The sequence below is a fragment of the Ranitomeya variabilis genome, chromosome 6 (genome assembly GCF_051348905.1).
Source record: "Ranitomeya variabilis isolate aRanVar5 chromosome 6, aRanVar5.hap1, whole genome shotgun sequence".
In the NCBI taxonomy this organism is placed as follows: domain Eukaryota; kingdom Metazoa; phylum Chordata; class Amphibia; order Anura; family Dendrobatidae; genus Ranitomeya; species Ranitomeya variabilis.
Genome location: NC_135237.1, coordinates 269,436,917 through 269,452,566, shown reverse-complemented (window position 1 = coordinate 269,452,566; position 15,650 = coordinate 269,436,917). Strand labels below are relative to the sequence as shown.

At 46.5% G+C, this 15,650-nt stretch overlaps 1 protein-coding gene across 1 annotated transcript in view; it reads right to left on the bottom strand.

Annotated features, from left to right (window-relative positions):
- Positions 1 to 15,650, bottom strand: part of ANKS6 (ankyrin repeat and sterile alpha motif domain containing 6) — an 88,959-nt gene that overhangs the window by 17,460 nt on the left and 55,849 nt on the right. The gene's annotated exons all lie outside the window — the stretch shown is intronic.

Here is a 15,650-nt window from a genome sequence, read left to right as displayed (position 1 = left end):
GCATATGCTGGCACACTACTTATGAACCTCTTGGCAGGTCCTTGCACTTTTGCACTTTATTTTTTGATATTGGAAGTAGTTGGCATCTGATATTTGTGCACTCGGTCACTTTACTCCCGTTTTGGGTATACTTGTGCACTAAAAATTTTTTATACACTGTTTTTGCACAAATGTGTGTGTATTGTAGAATTTTTTTGAAGTTTTATTGTCTTGGCACAAGAGAGACTTATTTATGTACAGCATAACTTAGGAAATCCTGATATTATAGTGGGGTTGTAGTTGGGAATATTATATATATTCTATTATCCTGGTGCTGCGCAACTTTGTATGTTTTTAAATACTTTTTCATTTTTTATATTATGTAACCATTGCCACTCCTATTAATAAAGGTATATTTTACATTCCCATGCTTTTGTATCTCTTCTGGATTTTGGTCCTTGCTGTATTGCTTTGGTTTTAGTTCAAGTGGCAGAATGCACGGTAGCATGAAAAAGGTTAAGAAAAAAACGTCTCTTACTATTGCCGCTCTCTTTTGACGGTGCGGAGATAAAAGATGAACCCTCGATCCACCATCCTCTTAAAAGGGAAGTGGAGAGGGATCGTCCTCCTTCTCGCATCATCTGCTAAATAGTGGAGATGCAGAGGGTGTGTTTGGATGCCAAAAAGGGAGCCTCTGTACATCCACAGAGGTAAGGTCCCTGGGTGAACAGGGCTGGTTGTCCGGCGATAGGCCTGGCTGTAGAAGATGATACATGGAGGCGACACTCCATGTGCTCGTCTATCGATGGTGTGGGGAGATTAGTGCCCTTTAAAAGGACCCATCGTCCTTAAGAATCAGACCAAGCATGGCATCTCACGTCTTAGGTGGGTATACGTGGAGTGGACACCCCGCGTGTTTGCATATTGACTGAAAAAAAGGATACCGCGCTTGCAGAGGTTTCTGTCCAGTGGATCGCTTATCCGGACGTTACCTGTCCGGGTGAATGGCAAATGCTCTGCGAGGGAGTTTAGTTTCCTCATGAGGAACGCTGCGTGATCTAGAGTAGAACCGAAGTCCTCGTCAATCTACAGAGATTGGTTGCTGATATAAATAGGCGAATCCATCCTTTTCTGAAGTTCTGGTGAGTCCAGAACCAAGGCAATATCCGATCCATATTCAGAGACTTGTTCTCAGCAAATCATTGGTGAGGGATCAGGAAATGAAACTTCCGTTTTCTAGGCGCGTGTATGTTTCTAGACGCCTGTATGTTTCTAGAAAACTTGCGGCTCCTGCTAGACGGCAGACGGCTCGCATGAAGGAAAGGGACATCTATATTGGTCCTGAGAGCACTCCGAGCCACAGAGGGTTCACGGAGGGATTCAATCTCTTGTCAGAGAATCCATGGGTTGCGGCAGTGACGAAGCCCACTCAGGGAACTAGGTACTCTGGGATAAGCTGGGATCTGTGGCGGAGGGCTCCTGAGCTCATTTAGGGTAACCGGCTTTGGACTGGTCATGTGCCCTTAAGACCAGGGAATACTGGTCATGTGCCCTTAAGACCAGGGAATACTGGTCATGTGACCTTAAGACCAGGGAATACTGGTCATGTGCCCTTAAGACCAGGGAATACTGGTCATGTGCCCTTAAGACCAGGGAATACTGGTCATGTGCCCTTAAGACCAGGGAATACTGGTCATGTGCCCTTAAGACCAGGGAATACTGGTCATGTGCCCTTAAGACCAGGGAATACTGGTCATGTGCCCTTAAGACCAGGGAATACTGGTCATGCGCCCCTAAGAAAACGTAATACTGGTCATGTACCTTTAAGACCAGGAATACTGGTCCTGTGCTTTTAAGACCAGGGAATATGGGTCATGTGCCTTTAAGACCAGCAACACTGGTCCTGTGCCTTTAAGACCAGGGAATACTGGTCATGTGCCTTTAAGAACAGGGAATACGGGCCATTGCAGTACTTCCTTACTCGGTTGCCGAGTCGTTGTGCCCCTTTAATGCAAAACCATAGCCCGTGTGTGTGTGTGTGTGTGTGTGTGTGTGTGTGTGTGTGTGTGTGTGTGTGTGTGTGTGTGTGTGTGTGTGTGTGTGTGTGCTGGCAGGGTGGACCAAGATGGCCACCGGGAGTTGTAGAGGTGGTAAAGTCTCGCAGAGAGCGAGAGGCGCCAATTTGGGGGGCGGAGCCACAGACGCTATGGTGACTTCCATGAATAGGCCCAAGCCGGGGCCTAAATTTCTGCAGCTGGAGTGAGCAATACCAGCGCTGCTGAGGGAAGCAATCGCTTCCGTGCCAGGGAAGAAGCGCCAGAAAAGATGGGCGGAACTGCCTTAGCGCGCCATAGTGCAGGCGCGGCGTCCGGGATGCGGCCTACACATTGTCCGAAGCCGGGGGCTTAATTTTTGCAGCCGGCCGCAGCGTTACCTCGGGGAGGTGGGCCACAGGGAAGCGGAGGCTGCCTGTAGCATGTGAATATCCCACTGCAGAGGCCCATCGCTGACTGGATCCACTCACCATCGGTGCGCGTCCCGGCATGGAGCCGCCGCGATGACTGGGTTTCAGCGCCGAGGAAAGCGCGCGCACTCTATTGTTCTGCTGCAGGGATAGAGGGATAAACCTCTATCCACTATCCCTTTGTTAGGGAGGTGGAGAGGAACCATCCGTCTCCTTGTGCCATCCGCTTTAACCGTGGCGGGACAGTGGGGGCTGCTCGGACGCCAAAGAGAGGGGCCTCTGTACATCCACAGAGTTCAAGCACTTGGGTGGACAGGGCCAGTTGTCCGGCTGTAGGCCTGGCTCCAGAAGAGGATACATGGAGGCGACACTCCATGTGGTCGCCTGCTGCTGGTGTGGGGAGATCGGGACTCGAAGGAATCGTCGCCCCTGAAGTGAGCTCAGGCATGGCTTCCCACGTCGCAGGAGAGGGTACCGGGAGGAACTCTCCGCGTTCTCGCCTGTTGATGATTCGGGGAAGATCAGAACCTTGAAAGGATCCTTCGCCCCCTTCACTCCGTTAATTAAAAAATAAAAATTTACAGAAAAGTAAAAAATAAAATAAAAATCTGAAAAGTCTGAACCAGACCCAAGTGCCTCCTACAGACACTAAGCAAGAACTGGTTAGCTGAGAGGTCAGCAGGAGGGTGTATACTGCAGGGGAGGAGCTAACTTTCTTTGTATCACTTAGTGTCAGCCTCCTAGTGGCAGCAGCATAACACCCATGGTCTGTGTCCCCCAATGAGGCGTAGGAGAAAAATCTCCAGCGTGAAACTCCATTTCATTAAAAAGTTCAATATTTTATTGATAAATTTAAAAATCCAGCATCAACATTGGAAAGACATGATGACAATGGGGTCCGTAGTGGAAAACGAGTAAGACCTGAACGGTCGAAACGCGTCGGCTTCAGATCACTAGGGACCCCATTGTCATCATGTCTTTCCAATTTGGATGCTGGATTTTTACATTGGATATCAATAAAATATTGGACTTTTTGCTGAAATGGAATCAAGTCCTATCATTTTAGTTAAACACAGCTGGACTCCAATTAAATAATAGAACCATCTCAAGGAGGATCACAAGGAAATGGACAGCATGTGACTTAAAGGGAATCTGTTACCTAATTTTGGCCCTATAAGCTGCGGCCACCACTATCAGGGGCTTATCCACAGCATTCTGCAATGCTGTAGATAAGCCCCCGGTGTAACCTGAAAGATAAGAAAAACAAGTTAGATTATACTCACCCAGGGGCGGTCCCGATGCAGTCTGGTCCGATGGGTGTCGCCGTCCGGGTCCGGCGCCTTCCATCTTCATACGATGATGTCCTCTCCTTTGCTTCCTTTCGTGGCATACTTTATCTCTGACCTTTCCTGGCGCCTATGCACTGCAGTACTTTGTTCTGCCTTCAACAGGGTAGATGAAGTACGCCTGCACAGGAGCTGCAGCGGGACCGCCCCTGGGTGAGTATAATCTAACCTATTTTTCTTATCTTTCAGGATACATCGGGGGCTTATCTACAGCATTACAGAATGCTGTAGATAAGCCCCTGATGGCAGTGGATGCAGTTTATAGGCCCAAAATTAGGTGACAGATTCCCTTTAAATACGATTGTCTGAGCAAATGGTCTAAGGGTATGTGCACACGTCAGGATTTCTTGCAGAAATTTCTTAAAGAAAACCGGAAATTTTCTGCAAGAAATCTGCATTTTTTTTGCGTTTTTTTAGCATTTTGCAAGCGAAATTAGCTTGCAGAATGTTAAAGTTTTCCAAGCGATCTGTAGCATCGCTTGGAAAACTGACTTGACAGGTTGGTCACACTTGTCAAACATAGTGTTTGACAAGTGTGACCAACTTTTTACTATAGATGCTGCCTATGCAGCATCTATAGTAAAAGATAGAATGTTTAAAAATAATAAAAAATTTTTTTAAAAAATGGTTATACTCACCTGCAGACAGCCGATGTCCTCAGCGGCGTCCGTTCCTATAGATGGTGCGTGCAGGACCTTCGGTGACGTCACGGTCACGTGAGCGGTCACCTGAGCGGTCTCGCGACCAATCACAAGACCGCAACGTCATCGCAGGTCCTTCACACAGAGCATCTATGGGAACGGAAGAGAGCATGCAGCGCTGAGAGGCGGGAACACTTCGGGGGCCATCAGAGGGTGAGTATATCACTATTTTTTATTTTAATTCTTTTTTTTTTACCAATTATATGGTGCCCAGTCCGTGGAGGAGAGTCTCCTCTCCTCCACCCTGGGTACCAACCGCACATAATCAGCTTACTTCCCGCATGGTGTGCACAGCCCTGTGCGGGAAGTAAGCAGATCAATGCACTCCTAGGTGTGCGGAATCCCTGCAATTCCGCATTTTTAATGAACATGTTGCTTTTTTTTCCGCGATGCAATTTTTTCGCGGAAAAAAATGCAACATTTGCACAAGAAATGCAGAATACACTGTAAATAATAGGAGGCATATGTTAGCGTTTTTTTTGCGTTTTTATAGCGAAAAAACGCGAAAAATACTGAACGTGTGCACATGGCCTAAATACTTATAACTAGTGATGAGCGTGTGTACTCGTTGCTCTGGTGTCCTCCGAGTATTTGTTAGGCTACTTTCACACTAGCGTTAACTGCATTCCGTCACAATGCGTCGTTTTGCCGAAAAAACGCATCCTGCAAAAGTGTTTGCAGGATGCGTTTTTTCGCCATTGATTAACATGAAGCGACGCATTGTGACGGATTGCCACACGTCGCACCCGTCGTGCGACGAATGCGTCGTGCAGTGGCGGACCGTCGGGAGCAAAAAACGCTACATGTAACGTTTTTTGCTCACGACGGTCCGCTTTTTCCGACCGCGCATGCGCGGCCGGAACTCCGCCTGAACTCCGCCCCCACCTCCCCGCACTTCCCCGCACCTCACAATGGGGCAGCGGATGCGCTGGAAAAATGCATCCGCTGCCCCCGTTGTGCGGCGGGGACAACGCTAGCGTCGGGGACCTCGGCCCGACGCACGGCGACGGGCCGAGCCCGACGCTAGTGTGAAAGAAGCCTAAGTGTTCGGAGATTTAGTTTTCATCACCTCAGCTGAATGATTTACAGCTACTAGCCAGGCTAAGTACATGTGGGGGTTGCCTGGTTGCTAGGGAATCCCCACATGTAATCAATCTCGCTAGTAGCTGGAAATCATTCAGCTGCCGCGATGAAAGCTAAATCTCCGAGCAGTCATAAATACTCAGAGATCACCCGAGCAACGAGTACACTCGCTCATCACTACTTATAACCATGTGATATTTCAGTTTTTCTCTTTTATTACATTTGCAAAAAATTCTACATTTCTGTTTTTTTTCAGTCAAGATGGGGTGCAGAGTGTACAGTAATGTGAAAAATAATTATTTTTTTAAATTTACCAATTGGCTGCAATGAAACAGAGTGAAAAATTTAAAGGGGTCTGAATACTTTCCGTACCCACTCTATATAGAGCAACATCCTTGTATCCTATATGATACATATACAACAATCACAGTCTATCCTATGAGATGTATATACAGCAGCCTCCTTGTAGCCTATATGATGCATAAACAAAGGTTGCAGTCTGTCTTATGTGATATATACAGCAGTCTTAAGATATTCATCACATTGCTCTATGCTATATACTTAGGTCGGTATTTCAACCTAAATACAGGAACCCAGATAGTAGCGTTCACTACATTGAGGAAGAATTCACTTGGAAGTCTATATGGCCTCTGCACACAAGAGTCTGTTTTATTAGTACAAAAGAATGACTGACTCTGCTTTTGAGAGTGCCCAAAAAGATGGCGAACTGATGTGAAAGAGGCCAGATGGAGTCTAAAGTGACAAAGTCATACCCATTACCGTGAATGAATCTGTCACAGGTTTCGTCTGTATTGAGTTTTGATGAGATTTAGACAGAAACCTTGAATGTTCAGCATAGAGAACAGAATAAATGTGAACCAAGCCGTGATTTTTGGGATGCAGAATGAACAAATCAACAGTAGTTCAAGAATATTTACTTTTGTTATGCTGTTCAAGGTGTGGTAAGAGTGTACACAGCTGTATTCTTCAGGTCTGTACGACTAAAGTAATACCAAATTTTCATTTTTTTTTTGGTATTTTGCTATTGTTACACTACAAACGCATATTTTGTGATCAATATTTTTTCTACTTTTCAGAGAAAAAATATGTATGATGATTTGTGTTTAGGAAGATGAGCTGAAGAAGTTTTCATTGCTACCAGTCTAAGGGTACATAGAATTTTGTAATAGCTCTGTATTCTAATTTTTGAGAAGCACAATAAAACTTAAAATCGCAATTCCCTTTTTTTCATAGACCATTTATTTACGTATACAGAAAATATTCATCAAGTCCGCACAGTTACAGCTATATCACATTAATATAGGTTTTTTTAAATTTGTGTTCCTTTTTTTCACCAAATAATTTAGTAGGAAAAAAAAATTGTTCATTCATCACCATATTCTGAGAATTCTAACCTTATTTTATTTGCTAAAAGAGTTTGCAGCGGTTTGATGAGAAAATGAAGATTTTTGGTATGGTGAAATCTCTCTTTCTTGTAGCCTTCATTAGGGGACACAGGAACCATTGGTTAAGTCTGCTGCAACTAACAATATACATTAACAAAAAAATTCAGCTCTTCCCCAGCAGACAATGCCTTGCCTACAAGCAACAAGCTCCTCAATTAGTGGGAAAGCTGTAAAAGAAGCGAAAGAAAGAATGAGAAAAAAAGGTACAATCACTTTAAGAGAAAATGAAGGCTATGAGAGACTTTACAGTGAGTACCAAGAGTCTTCATTTCTTGGTTGCTTCAATGGAGGATGCAGGAAACATAGAATGTTCTAAAGCTGTCTTTAGGGTGGGGATAACAAAAACAAAACTGTGTTATAACAGCAGGGATTGCCCATGCTTAGGCCGCCACGTAACCCTTAATGGGGGGAGATCTCATATAACCCAATATGCTTTGTGAATGGTCGATCAAATCCAGTGATCAATGGTCGCAGTAGAGGAAGTCCGGTCCCTGCGAGTGCTTTCCAGAATGACAAGCAAGGAATCCAAACATCTAAATGGAACGATGTCCGACAAGTAGCGCCACACAGCTCTGACAACATCAAACACGTGCAAAGCTCTCTCAGTAGAATGAGACGATGAAGAGCAGAAGGAAGGTAGGACAACCTGTTTGTTAAGGTGGAATGCCAAAACCACAGAAGATGGAAACTGTCGCAACACCACCTTGTCCAGATGCAGCATGAGATAAGGAGCGCAACAGGAGACTGCAACCAGCTCTGAAACATGTCTGATGGAGGTAATTGTTATAATAAAAGCCAGCTGACCAGAGAGAAAAAAATGGTGAGAGGCCTCTAATTGGCTCAGAGGGTGGGAATCAAGAAGGAGCAGTATGGTGGCCTCAGATAAGCTATGCCCACGGAGAAAAGTCTTGACCTGAGGCTTGAAAGCCAGAATTCTCTTAAATAAAAAAGACAAGGCAGAAACCTGGCCCTGAAGGAACAAAAAGCCATTCCCGACTCCAGGCCAAACTGCACAAAGGTGAGGAGTACTGGCAGGAAGAAGGACATCGGGGAACTTCGCTGGTCTCAGACAAATGAAAATAAGACTTCCAAGTGTGATGGCAGATACACAACGAAAGGGTTTTTGAGAAGTAACCATACTGTGGATTGGGCAGTTCTGATGCCCACAATATCACAGGTTTACAGTCATGACGTTTAATTGAGCGAGCATGAATTCTGATGGCAGAGCGGACCCTGGAAAAGATGTGGACGTGCGGGCAAGTCCACAGTATGTCTGCCAGGAGGTTGATCAAGTCCTCATAACAGGATCTTCGGGGCCTGAGGCGATCAGGATGGCTGGAATCCTCGTGTGACCTAAGCTTCTTGAGACGTCTGTGTAAAATGACCAAAGGTGAAAAAATGTACAGGAGGGCAAACGGTGCACAATGGATTGCCAATGCTTCGACCTCAACCACTAGAGAATCTCAGGACCTGGCTACAAAACAGAGCATCTTGCAGTGTGCTCTGGATGACACGAGATTGAAGTTTGTAGTGTTCCATCAAAGATCTCGCTTAAGTGACCATTCTCTTGCGAATAACCCTTCGCGGCTTCAAAACATCTTTGGCCAAATTGTCCACTCCAGGTAAGTGGGTTGATGAGATCAACGGCACTCTGTTTTCTGCCTAATCAAAAATTCTTGCGACCTCTGCCATGGCTGATCAGCTCCAAGTTCCACCCGGGTAGACCCGAAAGTAGGTGCAGCCAAAGACGAATTGACAGGCAGATGGCTCCAGTACATCGTTTGGGAGAAGCCTCTACTGCCAAGTCCAAGAGGCCTGAACAAAGAACCAACAGAAAACCGCTCCCCATCCAAGGAGACTTGCATCTGTTGTCAGAATCTGACACTGAACAGGATGGAAGGAGCAACCAGATATTAAAAGTGTCGATGTTAATGACCATTCGAGAGACTGAAGGACGAGGAATAGAAGATGGACCAGCAGATAGAGGGACAGATCTGACATATCCCAACAAGACAAAAGGGCATTATGCAAGGGTCTGGAATGAAACAAAGAAAGGAACCACCTCAAAAGTTGCCACCATCTTGCCTAGGGTGCTCATGCAGAAATGGAAAGGGTTTCTCGCTCGACGCCTCAAGGATCAGGTTGTTTTAAACAACATCCCCAGAAAATTTAGAAATTGCACAGGACCAGAGAGGACTTTTACCCTATAATAAGTAAAAACAGAACTAGTATATCTAAATAACAGAGTGCTTGGTTAACTTGGTTAGTATTCCTTGGGGTTTGTCTATGAAATGGCCGCAGTTTGAACATGCTCTTACACATTGCATGTATACCAACTTATGCTCTGGCCAATTTCTTTGGTTTTCCTGTAGTTTCTTAATTTGTTAAACAGGGGCTTGGCTCCCCTTTTTGAGAAAGACATGTCATCTATATGGCTTCCCATGGAAAGGTGACTGAACATTCCAGCACTTGTCCTGCTCTGCCCTTTTACACATTGAGGTCGGCTGACGCATGGTAAGATACTAGAAACCGTAAGACCGTCCCAACTGGGTACACCTTGTGGTGGGATTGCTTTTACATTTATTATCAAAATAGCGTTAACTAAGTACCCAATGTTATTGACATGTACTATTACTATGTACCTACTACAGTGTACATGCCCATTTTGTTCTTTTTCTTGGGTTTTGCCTGTGAAATGGCAATGATGTTAACGTGCTCTTACACATGGCATGTTTACCTACTTATGCTACGGCTTATTTATTTGGTTTCCGAAAAATATGTTGCATGGCAACCATGAATCTTGTGTCAAAAAACTCTTACCTATCAAGCTTTACAACCATTACCCTTTGGCTTAGAAAGCAGCTGAGAGCACAGCAAAACATCAACAGACTGGCATTGTTCTATAGGGTTTGGCCACTTACAAGATGAAGTGACGATGTTAAATTTCTCATTTAAAGGGGTTATCCAAGCTTGGGGTGACTGCCTACTTGGGAATCCTCACAGCTTGCACATGGGTCATGTAATATGCGATTTGCATACTTCCGGGTGCATTCCACCCAGCCTCACTCAATACACTTGTATTCAGCGAGGCCATGGACAAGGGCAGAGCAAAGTATTGTAGTGTGCATGGGTTAACACTCTTTCGCCGTTCTCCGTGCATTCGCATTAGGCTTCTTTTACACTTACCGGGTTTTTTGTGGCCTGTTTTTGCGGGCCGTATTGCCGCAATTTTCATGGTCTGCTGCAATAACAGACCGCAAAAAACTTGCGGATCACCGTTTTTCGGGTTTCCAATGCTATGGAAAAAGTATTGGAAAAAAAAAAAAACAGCGTTCTGCAAAACCGGAAAGCATTAAGCTACTTACGGGTGGCGGCATTTCTCGGAGGCCCATGACAGCACGACGAGAGAGGGGATCCGCCCATTAGGAACAGGAAACCTGCAGATACAAAAGGGCGGCACCTCTCCCCTGCATCAGTTGTATTTCAGAGCCTTGAGAGGACTACCGCGGTTAGTGGCACGCAAAAATATACATTATATACAGTTTATATACAAAATTTTAACCAATATATTGGAACTGGGTATCATACGTGAGATATATACATTATAGGAGGTGCAACCCCCACGTGAATAGGGAGGGAACTAAGGGTGCTGTCATGGGCCTCCGAGAAATGCCGCTACCCGTAAGTAGCTTAATGCTTTACTCGGACTCCCATGACAGCACGACGAGAGAATTACAGAGATGTAACACTACCTTAGGGAGGGACTATAGCTTGTAGCACCCTTAACCCGAAGGGGAGATCAGAGGAGGCCCCCAAATCCAACCTATAGTGTTTAAAGAAGGTGGATGGGGATGACCATGTGGCCGCCTTACATATCTGGTCCATTGATACTCCAGATTTTTCCGCCCAGGATGTAGCCATGGCTCTGGTGGAATGCGCCCTCAGATTCTGCGGAGTCGGACCCCCACCTGCAGTATAAGCCAAAGAGATAGCCTCCCTAATCCACTTCGCTAGTGTGTACTTTGATACCCTGAGTCCCTTTCTAGGATTTTGGAAAGATAAAAATAACGCATTATCTTTCTTCCATGTATCAGTAACAGAGATGTATTCTAACAGGCATCTCCTAACGTCTAACGTATGGAGTAGTTCTTTAGGGTTGGAGGGATTGGGAAGGAAAGATGGTAAAACTATCTCCTGTGACCTGTGAAACCGTGATGACACTTTTGGTAAATAGGCCGGGTCCGGTCTGAGGACTACCCTATCTGGCAGAAACTCTGTATAAGGGGGAAGTCTGGAGAGAGCTTGTATGTCTCCCACCCTACGGGCAGATGTTATCGCTACCAGAAATGCTGTCTTAAGGGATAAGGCCTTAATTGAAGCTGATTGTAATGGTTCAAACGGCTCTCTAGTCAATGCTGACAGGACTAGGTTAAGATCCCAAGGCATAGGTCTATCCTTATGTATGGGTCTAGCCCTACTAGATGCTTTAATGAACCTTGAAATCCAATAATTATTGGCGACGTTACAGGAAAACAGGGCCCCTAGGGCCGAGACCTGTACTTTTAGAGTACTAGTGGATAGATTTAGCTCTAAGCCTCTTTGCAGGAATTCTAAGATTTGTTTTATAGGTATTCCCTCTTCTAAATTAAAATCAGAAGAGGCCAGGAATTTCCGCCAGGTTCTAGCGTAGATTGTTGTGGTAATCCGTTTCCTACTTTTCATAAGGGTTTCAATTAAATTTGGGGAGAACCCTTTGTTTTTCAGTAACGCCCTCTCAAACTCCATGCCGTCAAATGGAGACTCTTTACTTGAGGATGGCTGATCGGACCCTGGTGGAGTAAATCTGGAATGTCCGGAAGCACCCAGGGGTCCTCCACTGACATAATCCTGAGCCAGGTGAACCAGGCCCTTCTGGCCCAGAATGGGGCAATCAATATAACTCTTGCCCGATCTTCTCTTATTTTCCTGATCACCAGAGGTATCAGGCCTAGCGGGGGGAACGCATAAGCCAGCTGAAAATCCCAATTGATCAGAAAGGCGTCTACCGCCAGAGGATTCTCCCTGGGATTTAGGGAACAGAATTTTATTGTCTTTCGGTTGTCCCTGGTGGCAAATAAATCCACCTCTGGATGTCCCCATTTGTGGACAATCTGGTTGAACACGAGACTGTTTAGAGACCACTCCCCTTGTCTTAAGGTGTTGCGGCTTAGAAAGTCCGCTTTCACATTTTCTTTTCCTCTTATGTGCAGTGCGGTTAAAGATAGAAAATGGTTCTCCGCTGTCTGGAATAAACGGTCCGCCACTCTCATCAGAGATTCGGAATGAGTTCCACCCTGGTGATTTATGTATGCGACCGCCACCTGGTTGTCCGAGAGGATCTTGACGTGGTGACCCTGCAGATATATGAGGAATTTTTTAACTGAAAGTTCAATTGCCATTAACTCTCTGTGGTTGGAGGAGGCTGATGTTAGGGGGTCCCATAGACCCTGAACTATCATGTCATCCATGTGTGCTCCCCATCCCGAAGGGCTAGCGTCCGTTGTTAAAATACGTGTCACCTGTGTCACCCAGGGAACTCCCGCCGATAAATTGTCATTGTTTAACCACCATCTAAGAGATGTAAGGGCTTCTGGACCCAAAGTAATCTGACTCTGCAAGGACCCTTGTAAAACTCTATCATTAACCAGTACCTCGGACTGTAAAGGTCTGGTGTGAAATTGGGCCCAACGGACAGCGGGAATGCATGAGGTTAGAGATCCTAACAGTGACATAGCCTGTCTAAGGGTCATGGATGGTTTAACAATTGCTTTAGACACCTGTTGTTGGTGAAAGGCAATGGTCTGCTGAACTTCCTACTATAAGGAAATCATCCAAATAGGGGACAATCAGGATGTCAGATTCTCGCAAGTGCGCCATGACTTCGGCCACTAACTTTGTAAACACCCTAGGAGCCGCTGATAAGCCAAAGGGAAGAGCTCTGAACTGGAAATGACGAATCTGTCCCCCCATTGACACAGCTACTCTCAGGAATCTCTGGAAGTCTTCATGTATCGGAACATGATAGTATGCATCCTTTAAATCTACAACTACCATGAAGCAGTGTTTAAACAACATTTTTATTGCTGAACCGATTGTTTCCATTTTGAACGATTCATTGACCAGAAATTCATTAAGGCATTTGAGATTTATGATCGTTCTAAAAGACCTGTCTGGCTTCTTGATCAGAAAAAGAGGAGAGTAAAATCCCCTTCCTTTTTCTGATTCTGGGATTTCTAACCAAAACATTTTTGGAGCATAAGTTCATGACCTCTGCTTCCAAGGCTGCTTGTTCAAGGGGGGAGGAACGTAAAGGGTTAACTTAAATTTATCTCGAGGCCAGTGATCGAAGTCAAGCTTTAGACCTTCTGCTACAATGCCTCGGACCCATTTACTGTTCGTAATGTCAAACCATGCTGAGGAGAACGCGGACAGTCTACCCCCCACAGGGATTGCTAGTCATTGGTCCGGTTTTTTCTGTTCTTTTGAAGAACGGCGAAACATATAGCCCGTACCTCTTCCGCGTCTATCCTCCCATCTAAAACGCTCTCTAGAGGGTGAGGACCCGCGTTTCTTTCTGCGACCAAATCTCCTTCTGTTGAAGGGCCGACGGTAGGATGCTGAAGACGGATTAGGAAATTTCTTCTTGTCATCCCCCGCTTTCTCCAGCAACTCATCCAGAGTTGGACCAAAGAGATATTCCCCTTTACACGGGATGGCGCAGAGTTTAGTTCTGGATTGAATGTCGCCTGACCAGCACTTCAACCATAAGGCTCTACGAGCCACGTTGGAGAGTCCTGCCGCTCTAGCTGCCATTCTGACTGAGTCCACAGATGCGTCTGACAGAAAGGCCGCAGCATTCTGAATTGTTGGGCCATCCTTGAGATGGGACTCTAACTGATCCAGCCAGACCATTAAAGATCTGGCTGTACATGTCGCAGCAACTGCTGGTCTGAGAGATCCAGCCGCCATCTCCCAGGTACCTTTAAGGAAAGTATCTGCTTTTCTGTCAAGGGGGTCCTTGAGAGTCCCCATATCCTCAAATGGCAATGAGGCTTTCTTTGATGCTTTTGCCACTGCCGCATCCAGCTTAGGGGCTTTATCCCACGTATCCACAACTGGATCATCAAAAGGGTACCTGCGTTTTAATGCAGGCGGTAAGGAACCCTTTTTCTCCGGTTTCTTCCATTCCCGGAGGATCAAGTCCTGGATCTTCTCGTTCACCGGAAAAGATCTATGTTTTTTACGATCCAACCCGCTGAACATCATCTCCTGTTTTGAGGGTTGCGGCTTGGGTTCTTCTATACCCATTGTGCCCCTAACCGACTTGACCACTTTGTCAATCTTATCCAGGGGTAGACAGAGTCGTCCAGACTCCTCATCTGATGAAGAGGAGGAAGGACTGGAGTGATAGGCACCCTCTTCTCTTTCTTCCGCCGAAGAATTAGGGTCCAGGGGGGTCCTATGTTTTGAACCTCCCGCTTGGGATAGGGACCGTAGGGATTCCCTTACTTCCAAACGGATCATCTCTTTCAGGTTTGCCGCACTCACAGATTCTTCCGCTACCTAGGGGAGGACAATATAGGTGATAACTACTATCTGACCTAATGTCGCTTCCACCCAACCACTCCTGTAGACCTCACCGTCTGTTGTATACAGGGGGCACATAGCTTTTTGGGACAATAATCTGGTAAGGGGACTCCACAGAGGGCACACTCCTTATGTTTTGACTTGTCCGCCTTCTTCCCCTAGAATGATAAAGTATAAGGGGACTGCGTCACAGAGTGAACTTTCACGTAGATCACTTACCCGTGCGCCAAAGTAAAGTACCGGAATACGAGGGGGTTCTTTCCTAGTCGAAGCTCTGGACCTCTGCCCGGATGAGCTTTTACGACTGGACTGGTCGCTTCTGTCCTTCTCTTTGGGCTTCTGACACACCTCATCCAGCAACTGCTGCTGCTCACCACCACTCTCCATGATGAATTGCGACCAAAAGCAGGGTTCTGAATTCGTCATCTGCTTAAATCCCCCTTGGATCCGGTCAGCAGATAGGCCAGCGCTATCCCAATTTGCTCAGGACACAGCAGGGAGGGTAGGAAGCCTTGTGGGAAAACCGGTGTTCAGGATGCGATGGGCGCCGCCATTTTGGATTGACTGCGCATGCGCAGACACCCGGCGACCCGGAAGCGGCTACTAACTCCGCCCCCTCACGTCACCGCACCCGGAAACGCTCCAGCACACGCTGAGAGCGGTGCAGGACGCCGGGGACGGATCGCAGCGCTCCGGGTGTTCACCCACACATCCCTGACGCCGGCATCCCACATGCACGCCGCACCGCTGCACCGCCAATGGAAGATACTTACCGGCGCTTGACACTGATGGAGGCAGGAAATCCTCCGGACTCCGCTCCCTGCTGCAAACACCACCGCGTGCAGTCCAGCCAGGACCACCGTGGCGTCTCCAGGGTTCTCCGCACCGGCCGAGGTAGGAGACCCCCCCGCTACCGGATTCGGCCGGCCGGCCTGGGCTCCTTTAGATTAATCTGTAGGCACCCGTCCCTTCAGGAACAGGAAAC